Raw genomic sequence first — 23,792 nt, 5'->3', positions numbered from 1 at the left:
CATCTGAGCTTTTCAGCCATATTTTTATATAAGCACCTTCTGATGGTGGACTAACAGTTGGGTTTGGTACTTTTCTAGAGCACAAAACTGTTGTTGTCCTATATTGAACAACAAATTTTTGATTAATTGATCGACTTATTTTTTCATATTTCTATAGTTTCATACCATATGAGTTATCGACGTCAGAAGATAATTATTTGCCTCAAATCTAACAACTTTTGCAATACTTCATATAAGAGAGAGTAGAAAATGAGAGAGAAGTTTCTTCGGCGCAGTCGGTTTTGTCAGCTCATAATTGTTTGAAAATGCTGTGGGACCCATGAGACTTTCAGCCACGGCCCGATGGTGGAGAGATGTTGCTGGCACCTAGCAGAGCCAGGAGCATGATCATGGCTGATTAAGTAAAGTTGCTGACAAATGAGGGCTGCAATTTGGTACGTTTGATGAGAGAGGAGGGTGGATGATCAAGTACCAATATGCAGCCAAATGCCTCGGTAAATTTTAAGATCTGAGGGCGAGAGAGAGAGAGAGAGAGAGAGAAAAAGTGCGTGACGGACAGACAAAAAGCCATCTTAAAAGTTTGGGTCACTGTGGAAAGAAAGAGAGAGAGAGAGAGAGAAAAGAGAAAAACGACCTTTGCAAATTCTCAGTGATTAAAACACCAGGCATAAATTACGTTCGCTCACTAGATATTTTTCTGTGATGACACAGGCAAAAATGCATAATGGCATTGACGCTGCTCTTTAATTCCGAACGTTTATGATTACGCTAAGAATATTGCCTCAGGAAGAGAGAGAGAGACCGGAGAACGATTGTGTTTTAGGAATTTTGACTAAAATTATGATTATGAAATGAGAGATTATGGTCCATCTTATCGTTGCGCCCCAGTTATTTGACAAATGAAATCATACAGAGACACTAACCTATATAGAATAGACTATTTTTTTATAGAAGAGAGAATTTTAATTAAGTCCCCAGTTGTCTGACAAATGTAAGGTCATTCAGTGCCGAAAGGGAAGAGAGAGAGTAGGAAGATTTTAAAGGTGTAACAGGAGGAAAACCTCGCAGTTGCACGCTTAAACAATTGTTGGGTCGAGGGTTGAAAGTAAGAGGGAAGATAAGATATTCTCCATGAACGAAACAACAGGAAAAGACATTTAAAGGGGTTGAGCGTATATGGCCGAAGGGACGCTGCAAAAAGAACCTTAATTATGAACAGTGTACTGCATGAGGTGCTCTAACGGCACTAGGCTCTACCCTCCTACGGGGACCAATCTATATAAGTGTGTAAAGAAAGGCCTTGATCGTTGATAGATATAACTCTTTCTTCTCATGAATACCGTCACACCAGTAACCCCAGTGGACATGTTGATCTTATGAATATGGTTCATCTTCTGAATAATAAGAACGGTTTTGTTTTGCTACAGGAAATGATTTCGTCCTTTTTGAGTTCCAGTCTTTAGAAAAATTAAAGACAAAGAACGTCTTGTTCGAAACTATAGCAAGTAACATATGCTCAGATTTAAATGCCATACTGCTACTGCTATGATATATTTGAATAATTCTGGTCGTCCAAACTCTTCAAACGAGAGAGGTTGAATTGCATTATCATCAAGCAGAATAGAATTTTGTCATCATAAAACATCAGAGATTGAGAGAGTATAGAGTGAGAGCCTTGATGAGAGAGAGAGAGAGAATGTTTCTCGGACTTTCGGAAAACTAGAACAAAGGTTTAGAATTTTTGTCCTCATAAAACACAGAGAGAGAGAGAGAGAGAGAGAGAGAGAGAGAGAGAGAGAGAGAGAGAGAGAGAGAATGTTTCTCAGACTTTTGGAAAACTACAGCAAAAGGTTTACTATTTTTGCCTCGATACAGTTACGGGAAGAGAGAGAGAGAGAGAGAGAGAGAGAGAGAGAGAGAGAGAGAGAGAGAGAGAGAGAGAGAGAGAAAGGTTTGCTATTTCTGCCTTTAGGAAAACTAGAACAAAAGGTTTACTACAGATACAGAGAAGAGAGAGAGAGAGAGAGAGAGAGAGAGGGATCAACCTAGTTCCTAAAAATTTATTGATAATTGGAAAAAGTAAGACTGGATGAAGTTTGAAAACTGCAAACATTGTAAAAACATACAGTTTTGTATGAATTTGAAGCTCACATTAATCCTGTCAAAATGTACGGTAAAATATGGAACTTAGGAACAAGGTTCTATGATAACAAATAACGTGATACGGATAAAAAAAAAATTGCTGACATATCATTTGGCGATTATCTGATTCTGATATATTTCGTTACTGTGTTGTAGAATACTTTAAAGCACAGCAGTATAAATATAGGACTGTGGCCTGATTTCAAATGCGAAAAGATCCAGTATTTAAAAGTCTAGACCATAAGGGAAAAGAAGTTTAACTGTCCAAAAAAAATCGTCCGGGAGGACAAATTGACTAATTGGCAACTGGTTCCACCCACGCATTGCCGCACACCAAGTCTAAAAAAAAAAAAAAATAACCAGTTATCGATTAGCTCTTGAAGTGATTGTTCGTTAACCTTTTCGATCGTGTTTGGACTCGTTGACCTTCGTGTAGTGACGTCAAAGATGCGCTCTTCTAAGGAGGATAACCTAAGAATTTGTGAATTATTCAAGACAGAGTTATCTACTTAGGCATAAGCGCCCAAACCGCCGTAAAAGTTCGAAATGTTTTGAAACGGCTCAAGGATGGGGGAAGAGGTTCCTTCTCAAGACATGGCGGCGGCTAAGCCTTGCCAATTATCCCCTACAAGTGAGAGACATTGTACAGAGGGCAGTTAGAGAAAATCCAACCCTTAGTGCAAGGCTCCTGAGGGAGCAAACTCCCAAAATATTCGGGTATGTGAGTATCAGGACCATTCAAGAAAGGCTTCCTGATGCTGGGTATAGAAAGATGGTGGCGAAGCATAGGCCTACACTGACCGAAAGACAACGGAAGAATCGCCTGGCATTTAAGGAGAGGTATTGTGGTTGGGGTTTAGAAAAGTGGTGTAAAGTGTTATAAAGAGATGAAAGCACTTTTTTTGGTGAGTGATGGCAAAGGAAAGCAAGTGTAATTGCTGTCAAGCTTCCCTTCGCTTGGTATGGTGTTTGGGGATGGGTTCGGGTATTACGGTGTGGTTCCCTCCCACCCAACCTATGTGGTATAATTATTATCTCTTGTTGAATGATCATAGAAGATTCGTTTCAATGCACTTAGACAGATGTTCTCTGTCAAGATGAGACAGAGATTCTCCATCAAGATGAGACAGAGGTTCTCTATCAAGATGAGACAGAGGTTCTCCATCAAGATGTGACAGAGGGTCTCCAACAAGATGGCGCCCCAGCTCATGCTTCATAATTAGTTAGGGGTTGGTCTAACGATTATGGGGTTCATTTTATTGCAAATGGCCAGAGAACTCCCCAGACTTGTCGCCTGTTGAAAATTTACGGCCAGCACTGAAAAATCAAATAAAGAACACGTGGCCATGTCAACCTGAGAACGCCTAGTTAATCGCGGCGCTCGCGGCGCCCAGGCACAGGCTCAGGACCTACATAGGCCCTAGACCTACAATAGCTGAGGACCGCGAGGACTCGGTTCCAAAAAGGCTTCTTGAGCTTCGCTGTCGCCGTGGTCAGCCCATTCGCTATTAGCTAAAGAGGAAGAAGAGGAGTTGGTGAGTGTTATGCTCAAATTTCATTGCTCTATCTTTTTTAGCTTTTGTGTTATGTGATGGTAAAGTTATGGTTGTTTTTTTCACATGAATGAATTTGCCTACCCAAGAATCACAACGAAAGTGACTTTATAATTGAAATAATAATATAGGTCAACAGACGTTTTAGGAAGATAGCTGCACGAGCATAGGCCTAACTATATTGAGAGACGCCCATGAAAGTAAGCTATTTCAGAGAGCACAGGGCCAGTGGCGTAACTAAGGGGGAGGCGGTCCTCCCCGGGCGGCACTCTGGCATCGTTTGAGCACGGATGGTCTGGCATAATTCTAGATTTTTAGCACATTTCGTCTAACAAAGCTCGTAGGGTTCCGTTGTAAATCTGCTGTGTTGTTTTTGTTTCAGCTGTTTGTTTGAGTTGTTAAGGCTTGTGCGTTTAATTTTCACCACTTTAGTACTTTTAGCACGGGAATGGGCTGGCACTTTCAGAGTCCGCCTGGGGCGCTATTAACACTAGTTACTCCACAGCACAGGGCAGAATCTTCTATGGCTGGCTTTAACTCCGCTAGTTTGCATGTAGATCACCGGTTTTATTATAGGAATATGATTAGCCTGATATAATCTTATAAGCATATCTGTTGATGTAAAACTGTATAGAATTGAAAGCATACGTATAGGCCTACAAATTGCACAATTAACATTTTTCAAATTAAAATATACTAAATATGTAAATTTCAGATGTTCACACAAGAAAAATAAAAGTTTCAGACTGAAATAACTCCATATACACTCTTCAAGTAAGCATAATACAATAATAATAAAATAAGAGAGAAAACATCAATGTTTTAGGCATTGCTACGATATATCTCTCACAGAGACCTGGTATTCAATCGTCTCTCGTCTGTGTGTGTGTGTGTGTGTGTGTGTCTGATTGGGTGTTATTTTCAGAGAGCCAGGAGATTTAGACAAATGGCGGAGGGAGGAGGCAACTGACATTTATTTCTTTTCGTTCGAACGGGAACTTGACATATCTCGAGGGAAGGAGCGAAGCCAAATGCAATTTTCGGGGTCGCCGAATGTCTGTCTTTAGGTTCATACTTTTATCTGACGTAGCGTGGACCATGAAAGAGGTCGCGGAAAATACTCCCGAATAACGTTGCCTCCTCTTATCTCTTCTTCGGGAGAGATAAGAATTTGCTTCGTTGCTGATGTTGGCATATATATATATATATATATATATATATATATATATATATATATATATATATATATATATATATTTATATAAATATATATATATATATATAAATATATATATATAAATATATATATATATATATATGCCAACATCAGCAAGGCTGTGTGTTTATCAAATACGAAGGGAATTTTTTTATATTAGCAAATGCATTAAGCCACAAGTTTCGTATAGACTAATATCCAGTTCACTATGCCTTGGGAATTATAACTGAAAAGTGGTTCATCACTAATCAAATTCAAATTGCCGCCTTGTTGGGAAACAAGGTACAGCGACTATAACTGTTGAGCCATATATATATATATATATATATATATATATATATATATATATATATATATATATATATATATATATATATATATATATATATATATATACATATATACATACATATATATTTATATACATACATATGTATATAGTATATATGTTTATATATTTATATATATGTATATATATCTTCTGTATATATAAAGATGGATGTGCATGTGTGTAAGTGTGTGTGTGTTCCAGCATAACTGAAACGCATTGAGCAATTTCAACCAGACTTGGTATACATACGACTTACTATCTGGGAAAGAATACCTGTGGGGGGTAGGACGTCACTGGCACCAAAGGGGGTTTTGGGGGTGGGAAGGGGGTGACATGTAAAAATAAGCGAAAAAAATAGATATTAGTGTCTGATCCTTAGTTTTCGAGATCACTGAGATGATTAGTGACACTCCCAATGTTCTTTAAGTCCAAGTTCAGCCCCGACAAGAAGGGGGTGAGAAGGCCTGGGAAGGGGGTAACATTTAAAAATAACTGAAAATGACAGATATTAGTGTATGTAATCTGTAGTTTTCGAGGTTGCTGAGATGAACAGTGACACTCCTGATGCCCTTTAAATCTAAGTTCAGCCCTGGTAAGAAAAGGGGGTGAGAAGGGGTGGGAAGGGGGTGACTTGAAAAAAAACTGAAAATGCAAATATTAGGTTTAAAGCCCCAATAGGAAGGGGGTGATGTAAAAATAAACTAAAACGTAAATATTAGTGTCTAATCCATAGTTTTCGAGGTAACTGAGATGAATAGTGACACTCCCAATGCCCTTCAAGTCCAAATTCAGCTCTGATAGTAAGGGGGGGGTGAGAAGGGGTGGGTAAATGGTGACATGTAAAAATAACAGAAAACACAGATATTAGTGTCTAATCCATAGTTTTCGAGATCACTGAGATGAATAGTGACACTCCCGATGCCCTTCAAGTCCAAGTTCAGCTCTGATAGGAAGTGGGGGGCGGGGTTGAGAAGGGGTGGGAAATGGGGTAACATGTAAAAATAACAGAAAACGCAGATGTTAGTATCTAATTCATAGTTTTCGAGATCGCTGAGATGAGTAATGATACTCATGGTGCCCTTTAAGTTCAAGTTCAGCCCTGTTAGCAAGGGGGGTGAGAAGGGGTGGGAAGGGGGTGGTGTAAAAATAACTGAAAATTACAGGTATTAGTGTCTAATCCATATTTTTTGAGGTTGCTGAGATGAATAGTGATAATCCTGATGCCCTTTAAGTACAAGTTCAGCATCAATAGTGAGAAGGGGTGGGAATGGAGTGGCATGTAAAGATAACCGAAAACGACAGATATTAGTGTCTAATCCATAATTTTTGAGGTCGCTGAGATGAACAGTGACACTTCTGATGCCCTTTAAATCCAAGTTCAGCCTCGATAGGAAGGGGGGTGGGAAGGGGGTGACATGTAAAAACAACTGACAACGACAGATATTAGTCTAATCCGTAGTTTTTGAGGTTGCTGAGATGAACAGTTATACTCCCAATGCCTTTTAAGTCCAAGTTCAACCCTGTTATCAAGGAGGGTAAGAAGGGTGAGAAGGGGTGGGAAGGGGGTAATTAAAATAATTGAAAATGACAGATATTAGTGTCTAATCCATATTTTTTCAGGTTGCTGACATGAATAGTGATACTCCCGATGCTGTTTAAGTCCAAGTTCAGCCCTGATAGAAAAGGGGTGGGAAGGGGGTGACATGTAAAAATAACCAAAAATAACAGATATTAGTGTCTAATCCATATTTTTTGAGGTTGCTGAGATGAATAGTGACACTTCTGATGCCCTTTAAGTCCAAGTTCAGCCTCGATAGGAAAGGGGGGGTTGGTGAGAACGGGTGGGAAGGGGGTGACATGTAGAAATAACTGACGACAGATATTAGCGTCTGATCTGTAGTTTTCAAGGTCACTAAGATGAATAGTGATACTCCCAATGCCTTTTAAGTCCAAGTTCAGCCCCAATGGGAAGGGGTGAGGTGGGGTGAAAAATAAAATTTAAAAAATGATAGATATTTGTGTTTAATCCATAGTTTTGAGGTCGTTGAGATGAATAGTGACACTCACAATGCCCTTCAAGTCCAAGTTCAGCACTGTTAGGAATGGAGCTTGAGACTGGATGAAATATAAAATGTCAAAAATACTGGGCAATGTAATTGAAGCATTTATCCTAACAGGAAAGGGAAAGGAGGTGAGAGAGAGAGAGAGAGTAGAGGGGGAGTGAGAGGGAGAGAGAGAGAGAGAGAGAGAGAGAGAGAGAGAGAGAGAGAGAGAGTTTAGTGGTTGTCATTCAAAGTTTTCCTGGGCAGCGCCGGGTTGGTCAGCCAGTAATATGTAAAAATGTTTGTTATTACTTTAGAGTTATACTTTTTTCTATCATTTTATTACCGCATTCTTATTTTCTGTATGGAAATACAGTAAAGTCTGATGTAAAAATATAATCGAAAACTTTAAATGTCATTTATGTTTAAATAACATTAAGAAAGTGGGATAAAATTCTCTAAAGCTGGTATTAAAATTCTTATGAGTTAGTATATAACAAAATGTACATAAGAGAAAGATAATACACATCATCATAAAAAAACTACATTGCATTTCTGCCATCTGGCTCCGAAAAAAATACTCTTTAATTATCCGTAAAAAGGCGGATATTCTGTTCAACTTTAAAATAAAAAAAAATGTAAGCCTGTGCAGGGAGGCAGACACTCAAATCGTGTTCGGAAGTTAAAATGAGGTCTTTTTATGCGAAACATTTTCCAAGTGCAATCTCTTATAAATGCGACTGGCTCTCGTTTTAAGAGTTGGATTTTTCAGGGTATCGTAGATGATAACCCTGCAGTTTTGAGTATTGTTTCTCATATTTTTGTAATTTTATTTTATTTAATTGATGATGATTCATTCCATAACATTTTTATTTTCTTAATGTCATTTCAGTAATCTCATATTCGAGTCTTGCTGTTCACGGTAAGATTTTTTTTTCGTTGGACTTCAGCCAGTGGAATAAGGATAATGTTTCATTAATTTTTATTGCCTATACATCATAAAGCAATGTTGTGATGTTACAGTAAACTAGAACCTAAAAAAAAAAATCGAAAGAAAAACATAACGGAGAAACTGAGAGAAGATGAAATATGAAGTATAGAGAGAATAGAGTTATTTAAGAATGGCTCAATTCCATAGCCAAATATAGTAAGTATCAGTTAGTTTCACAGGGGTTATATAAGGCCTTTAATGCAAAAGACTCTCTTTTATATTACCGTGATAGTAAAAGAAGAAGAAAACATTGTCTTCAGGAAAGAGAAGAAGAGAAGGCAATTTCGTTGGTCAAACATATCTTTCCCGATATTTCCCTGTCAAAAGAGAACAGAAAAAATAAAGAAAATCCAAATTAGTATTTATATTCCAAAAACGAATGGATAAAGGCAGTACAAAACTTAGGTAAACAAACTGAGAGAAAATATATGCAACATTGAAGAGGGAATGAGTCTCTTTCCATGATCAAATAATTTCGAACTCCCAAACTCTTCAAAAGAGAGAGATAGAGAGAGAGAGAAGGACAGGATTTCATTATCATCAAACGGAATAGAATTTTGTCCTCATATTACATCAGAGAGAGAAGTGATGAACCTAATTTCTGAAGCTGTGTACAATCTTAAAATTGATATTGAATGAAAAAGTGGGAAAATTTGAGAATATAAAGAACTTGATAACAAGGGATATTGAACGGAAACACGTTCATTTTAAAAACACAAGATTAATTTCAACACATATTAGTCATTTGAAAATTCCAAATACAATCAAATTTATATGCATGCAAGTTTTCTGCTACATTTTAAATGGTAAATCGTATTGCTGGAAAGCATTTCAGTTTCAGTAATGGTAACTTTACTGTGAAATCTGCCCTCAGTGTATCGTGGGATATTATAAAGTTATATAAAATCCATGAAAGATTTCTCTGCAAGAGTAGTAAACACTATCTTAGGTTAGAATCTAATTATATGATTAACACTGGCAATGCTCTCTCAATGCCATAAAGATATAATATACTACTAATTAGACAAGATGAACATAGTTTATTTCAGAGCAAGTGTTTGTGGAGATTGAATGATTAGGCAGCATCTGTGCTAAGATCATACAAGGGATAAAAAAACTGATCTATTCTCTATATTTTTAGAAAAACACTAGCTAACAAGGTCATGTCTGTTGCCATATCTAATGATATATAGTGAAGGAGAACATAGGCTGCACATGGCTTCGATTATAACAAGTGCAGAAAGTGTAATGATTCATTTTGTGGTATGTTATCATTTTCAATACTTGGCGTTAGGTAACTTTATTAACTAATTAGGATGGCTAAAAAAAGAATAAAAAAAAGAATAAGTTTATCTCTTTAAATCGAATTACCCAAAACCCCACTAATGACTCTTGCCTAAGTATTCATTACCTATTTGTATTATATAGCCTAATTGAAATATTATATCTTTAACATTAACACAAATACGTTTTTCTTCCTTCGTGGGCTGAAAGCTACTGTATAGTTCATTCGGGCTACGGCCATACAAAAGATTGATTTTTCGCTTTTTTTCAATTAAATTGAGAGCCAATTCAGAAAACTTCATTTTGTATTTTGTAATGTCAACAAATTTTTAAGCTTATAGACCGAATCCTATATATATATATATATACACACACACACACATATATATACACATATATATATATATATATATATATATATATATATATATATATATATATATATATATATATATATATATATATACATATATATATATACCTGTTTAAAATGACCCTTTAGGGTGCATATATATATCGCATCCATATTACAAACAAGTTGAAGACAAGTTTAAAATGACCCTTTAGGTGAATCCTACCACGTAAGTCTTTGGCTTTTATTTAACCATCCATGATTACGTGGGCGAGTAGGCATACGTACGTTTATGACATTTCTGTTCCAGTTGGACGATGCCATAAGATTCAATCGACATAATATTAAAATTTTTTTATTTTCCCCTTATAGATCTAGGAATGATTCTGATGCCTTCGGACATATTTATTCTGTATTGTTTTCTATGCCTAATTAAAAGTACAGAATAAAAGCCTGTATAAAATCAACACTAAGTATCCTGGTCTTACAACCTGTTCCAGTTGAATAATTGAATAACATTTCCAAATAAGATATAATAAGGACTTATTAATACGGTTGTTTCTCGACTGCCACACACATTTTAAGAATATTGCCAAAATAATCATTGCTTACTGGTCTCAAATGATATAGAAGCAAAATACCTGGAGAGAGAGAATAACCAAAATAATCATTGCTATCAGAGAGAGAGAGAGAGAGAGAGAGAGAGAGAGAGAGAGAGAGAGAGAGACGCAATACTGATTTCAGCAAAGGTGAAAAAAGGGCTCAAGGCAATGCCTTCTGGCCTCAGCGAAACAGGAGAGGAAAAATATGCAAAGCTAAAAGTGCTGACTCAACCGTTCTGTAATATAGGATATCAGGTCAGTCACTCAGCTGTAAGAAGAAACGCGACTGTTTTATTGACGACTTTCGAAACAAGACCGAAACGTTGCGTAGATTTTTGAACAACTTCTAATACTGTACAGCAGATCTATGAAAAATTTAGTTTTTATCCGTTTTCAATTGAGGTGCCAGATATTTAATTTGCTGCTTCCTGTTATTGTGCCAAGATAAAGTATAACGTAAGTCAGTGGATGATATTAGCTGCTGTTCATTATCTTTGGATGATAGGTCAAAGTTAATGTTACATTGTTACTAAAGATATACTTAGGTAATATAAATTTTAAAGGACTTTCTTATGTATTTGTAACAGCATGGTCATCAAATCTCAGCACATGAAAAGGAATCACATAGCATCCATTTTTAAAGTCTATCTTAGAAAAATTTAAAGTGGATGTATTTGATGTACGTATAGAACATAAGTCATGGCAGACGTTTGCACATGCAATATATATACAGTATATATATATATATATATATATATATATATATATATATATATATATATATATATATATATATATATATATATATATATATATATATATATATGTGTGTGTGTGTGTGTGTTTGCAAGAGCAGAGATTTCATACACACAGACAGACAGACAGACAGACAAACACATGTATATATATACATATACGCACCGTATATGTTAGTGTATAATATACACATCTGTTTGTGTGTGTATATTTGTCTGTCTGCGCCTATAGTATGAAATCTCTTCTTATATATATATAGGCCTATATATATATATATATATATATATATATATATATATATATATATATATATATATATATATATATATATATATATACATATATATATATATACATATATATATACAGTATATACAGTATATACATAATGTACCCTCCTTGTAACTAATTCAACGCAATGCTTGAGAAGTCGTTAAAAGCTCTTGAAGAAAAACTTACTTAAATTTCATGCATTTCCTGGTTGTATCCAACAGCACTCATTAGCATTTTCCCGTCGTCCTGTCTCATTTTGTTCGTTTCATCCCAAGAGCAAAACATTTATTCCTTCACGCAGCTTCAGGAAAACACAGGAGCCACAATTCTTTGCCTTGCCTCTCCCTGGTTCCCAGAGAGGCGTTCATTCTTTGACCTCCCATGAAACGCTTGGGCATTTTTATCATTTCTGTTGTATTTTGTTAATGCCAAGGCCTGTGGGATTGGCAAATGAATGCCGTTGTTCACCTCTTGCCTGATGAGGAAAAGTGAATGATAAAGAACGAAGCCAGTTCTAGAAGAAAGTAGAAACAAGTCTGTTTCAGAACTAGTAGTAAGGTGGCTTTTGGAAGTTTAATATATAATTATGTTGATCGATAATAAAGAGGCATTAAGGATTCCCGTACTTCTAGCTTGAGAGAGAGAGAGAGAGAGAGAGAGAGAGAGAGAGAGAGAGAAACCTTCGTATTACCGAGAAACTGGAAATTTCGGATTTCTATCGATATAAGCCATAGTACACAGTTTTAATCTCTATCTGAAACACTAGTACCATGCACATTAATACATAAGAATTACTTTTTATAAGCGTTATATTTTTGTGACTGCTGACCTGATGCTATATAAAAGTGTATTGAAACAGGAAATGATGCAGGTTAATCTCAAGAGAAAGATTAAAAACAAAGCAATAACTTTTAGATACGGTTACCCTTATTCCCTAGAGATGTTTGTATTTTCATGATATAGACACTCATTTTTGTTTAACAAATGAACCATGATGTTAAATTAGGAAGTGAAGAACTGATTGCTGTAATAAATAATAGGCTAAGAACACAACGTTTGAAAAATTACTATGATTTGTCTGAATTTTATGACTGTATAAACAATGAAAATTTTATACTTTTAAATAAAAAAAATAAATTTATTTTAAATGAGAAAAATTGAAGAAAATCCTGCCGAGAGGCAGCGCAGTTTACCCTTTCAAGATTTTTTTTTCTTTTTAAATAACATAAAGTTCATCAGGCTTTTAATAACATGATTTAACGAGGAGCTAAACGGGCGTCAGCGAGGAGACTATGCCCTAAATTAGGTTATGATTTTTTGGCGTGGGCCAATTTTTCTCTTTTCCTTCAGGCGCAGCGATAATGGTTATCTAGAAGGAGTATTATGGCTGTGTAGGTTACACACGGGAAAAAATGAAACTGGTTTTTAGACTACATGAATAGCTTAAGACTTACGTTTTAGTACCAGGACGTAACACTTATTTTCTTTGTCATTTTAATGAAAAATGTGCTGTTCTAAAAACGCCCTATTGGAAAGTACCAAAAGATGTCAGGTACTTCGTTTGACAGGGAACTTTTTCCGTGCACAGTTTCCTAATTTTTGAAGCCTGGGAACAGTACTCTCTGCCCAAGTATTCTTGAGTAAGGAGGTGTTTCTCATAAGGAAATAACATGAACCCTTTTTTGGATAAAAGATTTTTAGTGTAGGCTAAGTATACCTTAAATGGAAAATTAATCAATGATTTTCGGCAGCAGAGTAGGTAAAGTCGTTGATGTTCTTTGACTAATCATGTATAGAATGCTTAATAAAAATATTAGCGTTCTTTCTCAATGCTGATATCAAATGTTGTATGAGAGATGTATCTTATAAGTTATGAACACAGTGACTATGAATTACAGACTCAAAGTACACTGCGATTACATATATGAAAATCACCTGGGTAGCTGAAAATTGCACATTTTTCCTTTGCAAAGCGATAAAACAGTGAATGATTAAGAAATGAACATGATAAAGACGTAATTAAATGAAATAAGGAATTCCATTGTTTTGTTTTCTGTTTAGTATGATCAAGAAAGGGAGATAATTATTTATTCAGTATAACGATGTTTATATATATATATATATATATATATATATATATGTATATATATATATATATATATATATATATATATAATATAAATATATAGGCCTATAAATATATATATATATATATATATATATATATATATAATATATATATATATACATATATATATATATATATATATATATATATATATATATATATATATATATTATATATATATATTATATATATATATATATATATATATATATATATATATATAGGCTATATATATACACACATACATATATATATATATATATATATATATATATATATATATATATATATATATATATATATATATATATATATCTTTTCATCTGTCGTTCTACCTTTTTGCTTTCTAAGTCTTCATTCATATCTAGCCTTGGATATAAATGTTCAAATTCTTCTTTTCTCTATTCAATTCCCCACTCTCAAACCCCCACTTTACATCCTTCAGCAGAGTACACGACAAAAATGTTTTTAGACAGCATTTCTCAGTTTACGAAAACGTTCAGCACAATATTCCTGTAAGAAAACTTTCTTAAGGGACGTTACACTAAAATATTTTATTGACAGCCGAGTTTCTTCATATAGTCTCTCAAGGGCATTGTGTTAAAACATTCAACGGTTTAAATACTCCTCTCTGTAAGCCATGTTGCCAAACTTACAGTGACGCAGGTTAAAGTAAAAGAAATATATTGTTGAATGCAACACCTTGAGGTAAAATGACATAAAAAATATGTTGAAAACAATTGTCATTTCTAGATATCAGACTTTTCGTAACGAATATATATTTATTTTTATTTACTTAATAAAAATTTTATGGCCATCTAAACCATCTTCCCAAACTTACACTGACGCAGGTTGAAATAAAAGAAACAGCCTATATTCTTGAATGTAACACCTAGAGGTAAAATTACATTAAAAATATGTTGGAAAAGGATTTTCATTTCAAGATATAAGACTTTTCTTAACGAATATACATTTATTTTTTATTTACTTAAGAATTCTATGGCCATCTTTACTAGGAAACAGTTTGCACCAGCAGATGGAACGTTACACACAGGAAGGACTAGAATGCTATTCATGTGTCACATACCGAATCATAGCTATCAATACAACTATCAATAAAACGTAAATTATTGAAAAAACTACAAAGGAACTGATAAATTTGGCAGGAAATATGGGTTCCTACAAATTTAAAAAAAAAAAAAAAAGATGTAGAACCTGAATAATGAAATAATTTTATTCTGACATAACTTAAAGATACATTCCTGAAAGCACTTATGTTAATAGTTATTCCAAAAACATTAGCTATCAGTCACTTATGGCATTTTAACAGCGTGAAAGCAAAGGGCATTCACCAAATGCAGGTAAATTTTAATTCAGCAATCTAATTGCAATACCAGGAAAGAAATAATGTGCAAAATTAGTCATTTCACTTATCCCCTGGAGTTTTCAGCGGTATATGATTACAGATATTTCATACAACCTAAAGGCGATTATGATGGAAAAACAGCGAAAACTTTAATGGCGATGCAAGGCATAAAATGCTCCTAAAGCGTAATAGCCGCTAACGACATCGCAGGATAATCGTTTCTTTTTTATATAATCTCCCCCCCAGTAACAGCAAAATAAATAAATTTCCTTCATGGTTCTTAGCACTTACTATCACACTATCAAGGTGTTCAAAACAAACATTCGAAAATAGAACTTTACCTGGGCAATCCCGCAGTGGGATAGAACCGTCAGTGCATCTCACGGGGTGCACTGTTGGCATAATTAAAGGTTCTTCGCAGCGTCCCTTCGGCCCCTAGCTGCAACCCCTTTTATTCCTTTTACTGTACTACCATTCATATTGTCTTTCTTCCAGCTTACTTTCCACTCTCTCTTAACAATTGTTTCAAAGTTTAACTGCAAGGCTTTCCTCCTGTTACACCTTTCAAACTTACCTACTCTCAGTTTCCTTTCCAGTGTTGAATGACCTCATAGGCCCCAGTGTTTGGCCTTTTGCCTAAACTGTATTCCATTCCATTACCTGGGCAGACATCAATCAATCAATCAGATAAGAGACGGATTAGCTTTGTATTTTCTAACTAAATAAGAGAGAGACAGCAAAATTAGCTGAGCCCCAGAACTAGTATAGTACTATATTCTTGAAGTGGAATATGAGTATACCTACAACCCCAGCTAAAATGCGATTAGAAGAACACCTTTACCCCAAAAAAACAAAGGACTAGATGCTAAACTACCTTTATAGTAATATGCAACAATTGAAAATGAATATCTCAGAACAAGTATAAATTAACATTAACATGGCCTCATAACTTCATTTGCTTGCTCTGTAAATTTTCTGTTGTTGTTAATAAACAACAACAGAAAATTCACAAGTGGAAAAGAGAATTAAACGTAATAAGAGTGCAAATGACTTCGTATGAAGCACTGAAACTAGTAAGTGCAGTAATAATTTGGGAAACCCAAATGCCGATATAAGGGATTGAAAGTAATAAAATGATCCAACGCAGAGAAAGGAACAGTCATTTGAAAATGTACTGCATAAAAGACGAAAACAAATTAATCAAAGGGTATTAAGTGAAAGACCTATACATACAGCTCGACTCAATTTCCTAAGACAAAATTCAGGATAATAAGAGACAACAAAACTCACATGAAAGCAGCAGGATATATTAGAAGAGTTTATCATTTACTAATTAGCAAGAGTGTTGGAGATTTGTTTGATTGATGTGACGCAACGCCAAGTCGTAATTATCAAGCCCCAAGGTCAGTCTATGAGTGTTTCATTTTCCATCAACGTTACGTAATTTAAATGATTAACTCCACTTAGGATGATCCATCGTAAACTCCCTGGATTTATACTCTTCAACTTTTAGATCATGAGAATGCCATCAGGGTAACTACTGAATATCAAAAGGTTTTTATATATATATATATATATATATATATATATATATATATATATATATATATATATATATATATATATATATATATATATATATATATATATATATATATATTTTATACATATATATATATATATAACACAGTAGTTAACACACATCATAATAAATAAAATTGAAGTATATATATATATATATATATATATATATATATATATATATATATATATATATATATATATATATATGATTTATATTATGTGTGTGTGTACAGAGAGAGAGAGAGAGAGAGAGTAAAGAATTATAGGGCACGACATTTGATGGAGAAAGGAAATGGGAAAATCGCAATAAATAATCCTTACCCCATATATCAGAGTCTACTTAGCAGTACCCCTTCCCCCCCAAAAAAAAAACTCCAATTTTAAGCGGCACCAGTAAGCTATAGGCCTGTGGGAAACTGCCAGAGCCAAATCTAATCCAGTGAGTATTATTCTTTTTAGCTGAAACCTTTTCCGTGTACAGGCTCTTTCGAGTAGGATTTCATTTTCCTTTTCGCCATATTTCTTACTGGAAAATCAAAGATAATAATTCTTATTTACTGAATGCGTTTCAGCTATTATTATTATTATATTATTATTATATATTATTATTATTATTATTATTATTATTATTATTATTATTATTATTATTATTATTTCTATCAGTCATCCTATTTTATGGGTGGTATTATTATTATTATTATTATTATTATCATTATTATTATTATTAGTATTATTTATGTATTTATTTTTTGGTCTATCACAGTCATCCTATTCGACTGGGTGGTTTATAGTGTGGGGTTCCTGGTTGCATCCTGCCTCCTTGGGAGTCCATCACTTTTCTCACTATGTGCTCTGTTTCTAGTAGCACACTTTTCTGCATTATTATTATTATTATTATTATTATTATTATTATTATTATTATTATTATTATTATTATTATTATTTCATGATAGACATTCGTAAACAAGCATAACAGACCAACTTACCACCGCAGAAACTAAAATGTTGGAAAGAATAGAAATAGTTCCTTTTTTTTTTTTTTTTTTTTTAAATATGCAAACCATTTTAGATAACCTAATTGAATTATTTTCGGTACTGATTACTATTGCAAGGACCTCTCTATATTCTTTTATGGTTGTAAGATGTCCTACTGGCCTTCCATTGGCTTACGGTAGGCATTTAGGATATATACCGGAATCACGACTAACCTATATTCCATCCGCTTGAGGGTTTAACTGCTTGTTCCGTCCGCCTGGGGGAATAAGTACCTGTTGTTCCGTCCGCTTGAGGGCATAAGTACTTGTTGTTCCGTCCGCTTGAGGTTCGTAAGTACTTGTTGTTCCGTCGGCTTGAGGGCATAAGTACTTGTTGTTCCGTCCGCTTGAGGGCATAAGTACTTGTTGTTCCGTCCGCGAGGCGTACTTGTTGTTCCGTCGGCTTGAGGGCATAAGTACTTGTTGTTCCGTCCGCTTGAGGGCATAAGTACTTGTTGTTCCGTCCTGTTCCGTCCGCTTGAGGGCATAATTACTTGTTGCTCAGTTGCCCGGAAGATATTTTAACGTGCAGAGCAAGGTAGTACGCGTTGGAACCTTTGTAAATAATGATTTTATAATGATTATTATTGTGAACACAGATTCAGTTTTCAGCATTTATTTCCATTCATCATAAATTTTGGTGAGATCTTGAAAAATAGCCGAGAGATATGAAAAATTATAAAATGAAAAAGTAATTGAAAATAAATGCCTCATATCCTCCTGCCTCCTTTAATGAAAATAAAGTAATTATTCGTAACTAAGTTTAAAGAGGTTAAAAGATTATATATAATTTTTTTATATGTCGGTTAAAAGTTAATACTCATCTGTAATATAAAATAATATGCCTGGGGAAGTAAAAACCTCTGATTTTAATTTATATTTCGCAAAAATACTGAATCCAATATCTAAGCATCATTTTATGATTTATTTCCAAAAGCCCCAATTAACGGTAAATAAATTCTTATCTTTCAGAAACTGTTTTTTTTTTGTCCTGAAATTTTATGACCATTGAAAGTTGGTATTTTATTTTATTTTAAAGAATTTAGACCTTCAAATCTCTTGTTTTTTTTTTTTTTCAAGAAAATTTTTCACAATTCGTTGTGGCTAGCGGAAGCGCCATTTACTAGAAACTAGAAGAAGGAAAGATCATCGTTTAAGTCAGCCACAAATTTTCATAACTGAACTTCAGTGTCGTCGCATTTTTTCGGAATATCTGAAACCTCATGCATAATTCTAATCTCATTACGTCTCCTCTTTGTTTTCGCAAGGGTATATATATATCGCACGGGATACCTCTCCTTTAAAGGATTCTTTCGTCCTTCTGAAAAAAAAAAAAAAAAAAAAAAAACCTATCTCGTCACTAAAAAGTCTGTCATGAGGTGCAAGTTTACGGAGTTAAAATAATAAATTATTCAGTGGTATCTGGATTTTACCGCGAACCTAAAATTATAAAGACGCGTTAGTGAAGAAAACGGAAAGTTTCATGAACTTGCGCAGCTAAATTTTCGAATCCTTCCCAGAGTATGTCCATGTATTCTTGCTTAAAGCAGAAAGGGGTCATTTTCACGTATAAAAATGTGTGTATCATACATCAACATTCGTGAACATATCGTATGGGGAATAAATTAACTAAAGTATAAGAAAATATAAAAATTAATTTTCAATTTTATTGATAGGTTAATTTGTAAGTCTTCTGATTAACGGACGCTTATACAAAATTATAGAAAAAATTCACAATACCGTTAAAGCACAATATCGTTAAATAACAGTGACACCCCCGATACAATAGCTCTCTCTCTCTCTCTCTCTCTCTCTATCTCCCCCCGCAGTTCCTCGCTCTATATTTCGTAAATATTCATCACAGCAACGCAAGCACTCCAAAGCAAAAACGTTTCTAATATAAACGCTACGTAAGGATACTAAAAATCTGAATATTGAACAATTTGATTTTATGGTTGAAAATGGCTTAAAAATCGACCTTCTTATTATCATACGGAGCTGGTAGACCATATAACTCGATTTTAAGGAAAGCTATTATCTGTCCCCCGAAGGAAAAAAATTAAGAAACTCACACGAAAAATTGTAATCGCATTTAATGGATAGTTTTTGCTCAGAGGCCCGTTTAGCCCTTTATTAAATCTCGTAATCAGAATCTTGATTTTTTTTTACTCGATTATATTTGAAAGGTGAGTCTTGCAACAGGAAAATGTCACTGATATATCTCGCCATGAAATTCCTTGTGCCATTCATTTCAAGCTTAATCAGTTTTGTGCATATATATACGTACATAGTAATTATATATATATATATATATATATATATATATATATATATATATATATATATATATATATATATATATATATATATATATATATATATATGTGTGTTTCTAAGATATATATATATATATATATCACACACATAAGAACTCCAGAGCACATATAATATATATAAGGATACTTAAAAATAATACTGAACTTTGGAAATGACTTAAAGGAGCCCGACAGACTCGATTTTGAATAGGAAAAATTAAAAGCTCACACGAAAAATTGTAACCACATTTAGTGGATAGTTTTTGCTCCAGTGTTTCCCTTTTTCCTTCAGAATCTTGATTTATTTTTTTTTCGATTATTTTTTGAGTCTTTATATATTCATGACATTCATTTCCTTATTTTCGTGAGTCAGTTATACATATATATAGGCTATATATGCATATGTATATAATATATATATATATATATATATATATATATATATATATATATATATATAATATAATATATATATATAATTATATATATATATTATTAGTATTACAAGAACTGCTTAAGCAATCATCTACATGCTTCCGAAAATACTATATATATACACAATATATATAATATGTATTTACAGTATATATATATATGTATAACATAATCCTGTAACTTATTAGTATTACAAGAACTGCTTAAGCAGTCATCTACATGCTTCCGAAAATCTCACACAAATTTCATGGATTTCCTGAGAGCGAAGCTTTTTTGCACCTTCGCCGAGGTTAAAAAAAAAAAAAAAAAGGTATCATCCCCTTGTTTGCCAGAAGGTATCATCCCCTTGTTTTTTTTCCTGTCGGTGTAAAATGAATTCCCTGATCTTCCAAGATGATTTTCATTTCTCTCGTATTATTTTTTAAATAAGAGGCCGATGAAACGGGCAGAGGCAAGACTTTATGTAGCTCACATCTGATGGAAGCAAGAAAAAGAATAATAATGAACAAACTAGATTCACTGCCTCTTGGGAGAATGAAGATTATGTAAATCATCTATACGTTTCGACTAATAGATTTTCATAGCTAAAGAGAGAGAGAGAGAGAGAGAGAGAGAGAGAGAGAGAGAGAGAGAGATCATTCTCAAAAGCATGCAATAGTGGATTTTTTTTAATTTCTGATTTGCATTGATACTCTTCATTTTAGAGATAATACTGTTGTCAGTACCATTCATACTGATAAGTCAAAAGTGTCTTCCTTGTATGTACATGTGTATGGAATTTAATGGAGATAGAGAAGAAGTAAACCAATCAACAATAAAGACTATCCCAAAAATAAAGATATAATTCCTTAAACCAACAAAAAACCTTTTTACCAGAAAAGTAAGTTTTCCTGCAATGGGAGGAGACATGTTAGTTATCATTTAAAGTAAGATTAACTTAGACTGGGAAAAGACAATAAAAGAAATATTAGTAATAATAAAATACCTTTCTGAAAGATGCCTCAATCTCTGTAGTTAAGCCCAGTGGTTCTCAATCTTTTTTTTAGTGATTGCACCTTAACTAATGTAATCATTACTGTGGCACCCATATTATATATATATATATATATATATATATATATATATATATATATATATATATATATATATATATATATATATATATATATCTATCTTCTTCGTTTTAACGTGCTTTTTCCCATTTTTCTATATAAGCACGATGCCTTCTTTCGAAGGACTTTGAGTTGGCGTTGGGGTAGGCCGTATCGATCGGCTGCCCTGCCTATCCTTAGACCCCGGTAACGATGTGTAATGCCAATCCTCAGCTCCCTTTCTCCCAAGCAGCGAGGAGAACTGGTCGAGTAGGTCAGTGTCTGTTATGTTTTTAAAGATGTTGGGTGGCTTTGTTTTATGTGTGTAAGTCTTAACACCCATTTTGCTTTTCAGCAAACCTATGATTACATACGTAATCCCGGGGTGTCTGCACGGAAGAAAGTGTCCGCCTTCACTGACCAGTCGGCTGCGGTTTGAACCTGCCACGGACCTCTACAGAGAGTCTGGGCCGCTGCTCTACCTACTGAGCCATATATATATATATATATATATATATATATATATATATATATATATATATATATATATATATATATATATATATATACATATATATATATATATATATATATATATATATTTATATATATATATATATATTTATATATATATATATATATATATATATATATATATATATATATATATATATACATATACTATATATGATAATAATTATATGAAGACATTTATATATAAATATATATATATATATATATATATATTTTTTTTTTTATATTACACACTGATAATAATTATTGAGATGCAAACTTTTTTCCAAATGTTCTATCTATCTAGACGAAATTCATGACAATCTTGCGGCACCCCTAGGCACTGGCAGTGGCACCAGTTGGAGAATCACTGGGTTAGCCTGTAAGATAAAAGATTTATTCATATTCTTAAAAAAAATTAATGATCATTATGAATTAAAAGGAAAAGAATAGGCTAGCTAAGAAGACTTTTATGGCTAAGGGAGGCGCTGCCATTTTCTTGTGATATGACCTCTTTTGAGATATAATCGAGGAGAAAAATTATCAAGATTCCAATTACGAGATTTAATGAAGGGCTAAACGGGTCTCTGTGTAGAAACTATCTATTAAATCCAGTTATAATTTTTACGGCGCGAGTCGCTTTACTTTTTTTTTCTTTTTTTTTTTTTAATACTCTGGGCGAACAGAAAATGGCTTTTCTTAAAAGCGTATTATGACTGTCTAGAATCCATACGAAAGAGAATTTCCAAATTTTTTTTTCGAATAGAGGAAAAAACTTAGACTTTTTGTGTTCCTTTGCAACATTTACATGTGTTTTTTTTATGCGTTCTGTTACGTAAATGAAGCGTCTACAAAATAGAGAGATGCGAAACTACTAAACCTAGTATTTTTAGCCGAGTAACTCTTTAACAGTTAACCACTTAAGATCAGTGATTCCTTTGACAAATTATTTTTCAGGGCTTCATCCAGTCAGTGTTTTCAACGCTTAGTATATGATAAACCGTTTCTGAAAGTTCTAATAATAAGTGATCCAAGAGTTATCAGTTTAAAAAAAAATTGTCTTAAAATTTTATAATAACTGAAATTTACATATTCATTTCTTTGTACTTGGAGTAAACAAATTCACTATTCATCACCCGTTGTTACTTAGAGACATTTATCTGAACCCAAAGTATATAACTATAACGAAAATTGGTATATACCACAATATAACGTATGCTTTCATACCTAGATTAGTATAAATAAATTATATATTTGTATGTGTTTCAAGACATCGGACTTCGCTGGATAAATAAGTAAGTAGATTTAATTTTTTCCTTTGTGTGTATTTTCCTTTTACCCTTTGATAATTGTATCTGAATTTAATTGCAAACATAAAACATCTCCGCGTCCGAAGGGGAGGGGGAAGAGGGGGAGGAAGGGGAGGGGGATGGAAAATGAAGGGGAGGAGGGGGAGGGGAGGGGAAGCGAGGGTGAAGGGGATGGAAGAGGAAATGGGAGGGAGAGGGGAGGGGAAGGGGGGTGGAGGGGAAGGGAAGTGGAGGGGAAGGGGAAGTGGAGGGAAGGGGGGAGGGGGAAAGGAGAGGGGATGGAAGAGGGAAGGGGAGGGAACAGGGAAGGGGGGGAAGGGGAGGACAAAGCTAAATTAGGCTAACACTTGATCATATGCTCCAGTGTCTAAACAAACAAACAAACAAAACAAATGTTTCAGAGTTTTAGCATTATATATATACAGTATATATATATATATATATATATATATATATATATATATATATATATAT

The 23,792-nt window shown here is 33.8% G+C and overlaps 1 protein-coding gene across 2 annotated transcripts in view; it reads left to right on the top strand.

Moving 5' to 3' along the window:
- Window positions 1-2,503: 2,503 nt before the first annotated feature.
- Window positions 2,504-23,792, top strand: part of LOC136833670 (uncharacterized) — a 59,743-nt gene continuing 38,454 nt past the window's right edge. The window contains exon 1 of one of the 2 annotated variants that reach the window (XM_067095839.1): window positions 2,504-3,677. The gene's annotated coding sequence lies outside the window, so the exon portion shown is untranslated. The remainder of the gene's footprint in view (window positions 3,678-23,792) is intronic. The other variant, XM_067095840.1, reaches the window with a different exon arrangement.

Source organism: Macrobrachium rosenbergii, chromosome 52 (genome assembly GCF_040412425.1).
Source record: "Macrobrachium rosenbergii isolate ZJJX-2024 chromosome 52, ASM4041242v1, whole genome shotgun sequence".
NCBI classification, from domain to species: domain Eukaryota; kingdom Metazoa; phylum Arthropoda; class Malacostraca; order Decapoda; family Palaemonidae; genus Macrobrachium; species Macrobrachium rosenbergii.
The sequence above is the reverse complement of the archived record's forward strand: the minus strand, read 5'-3'. Positions and strand labels throughout refer to the sequence as shown.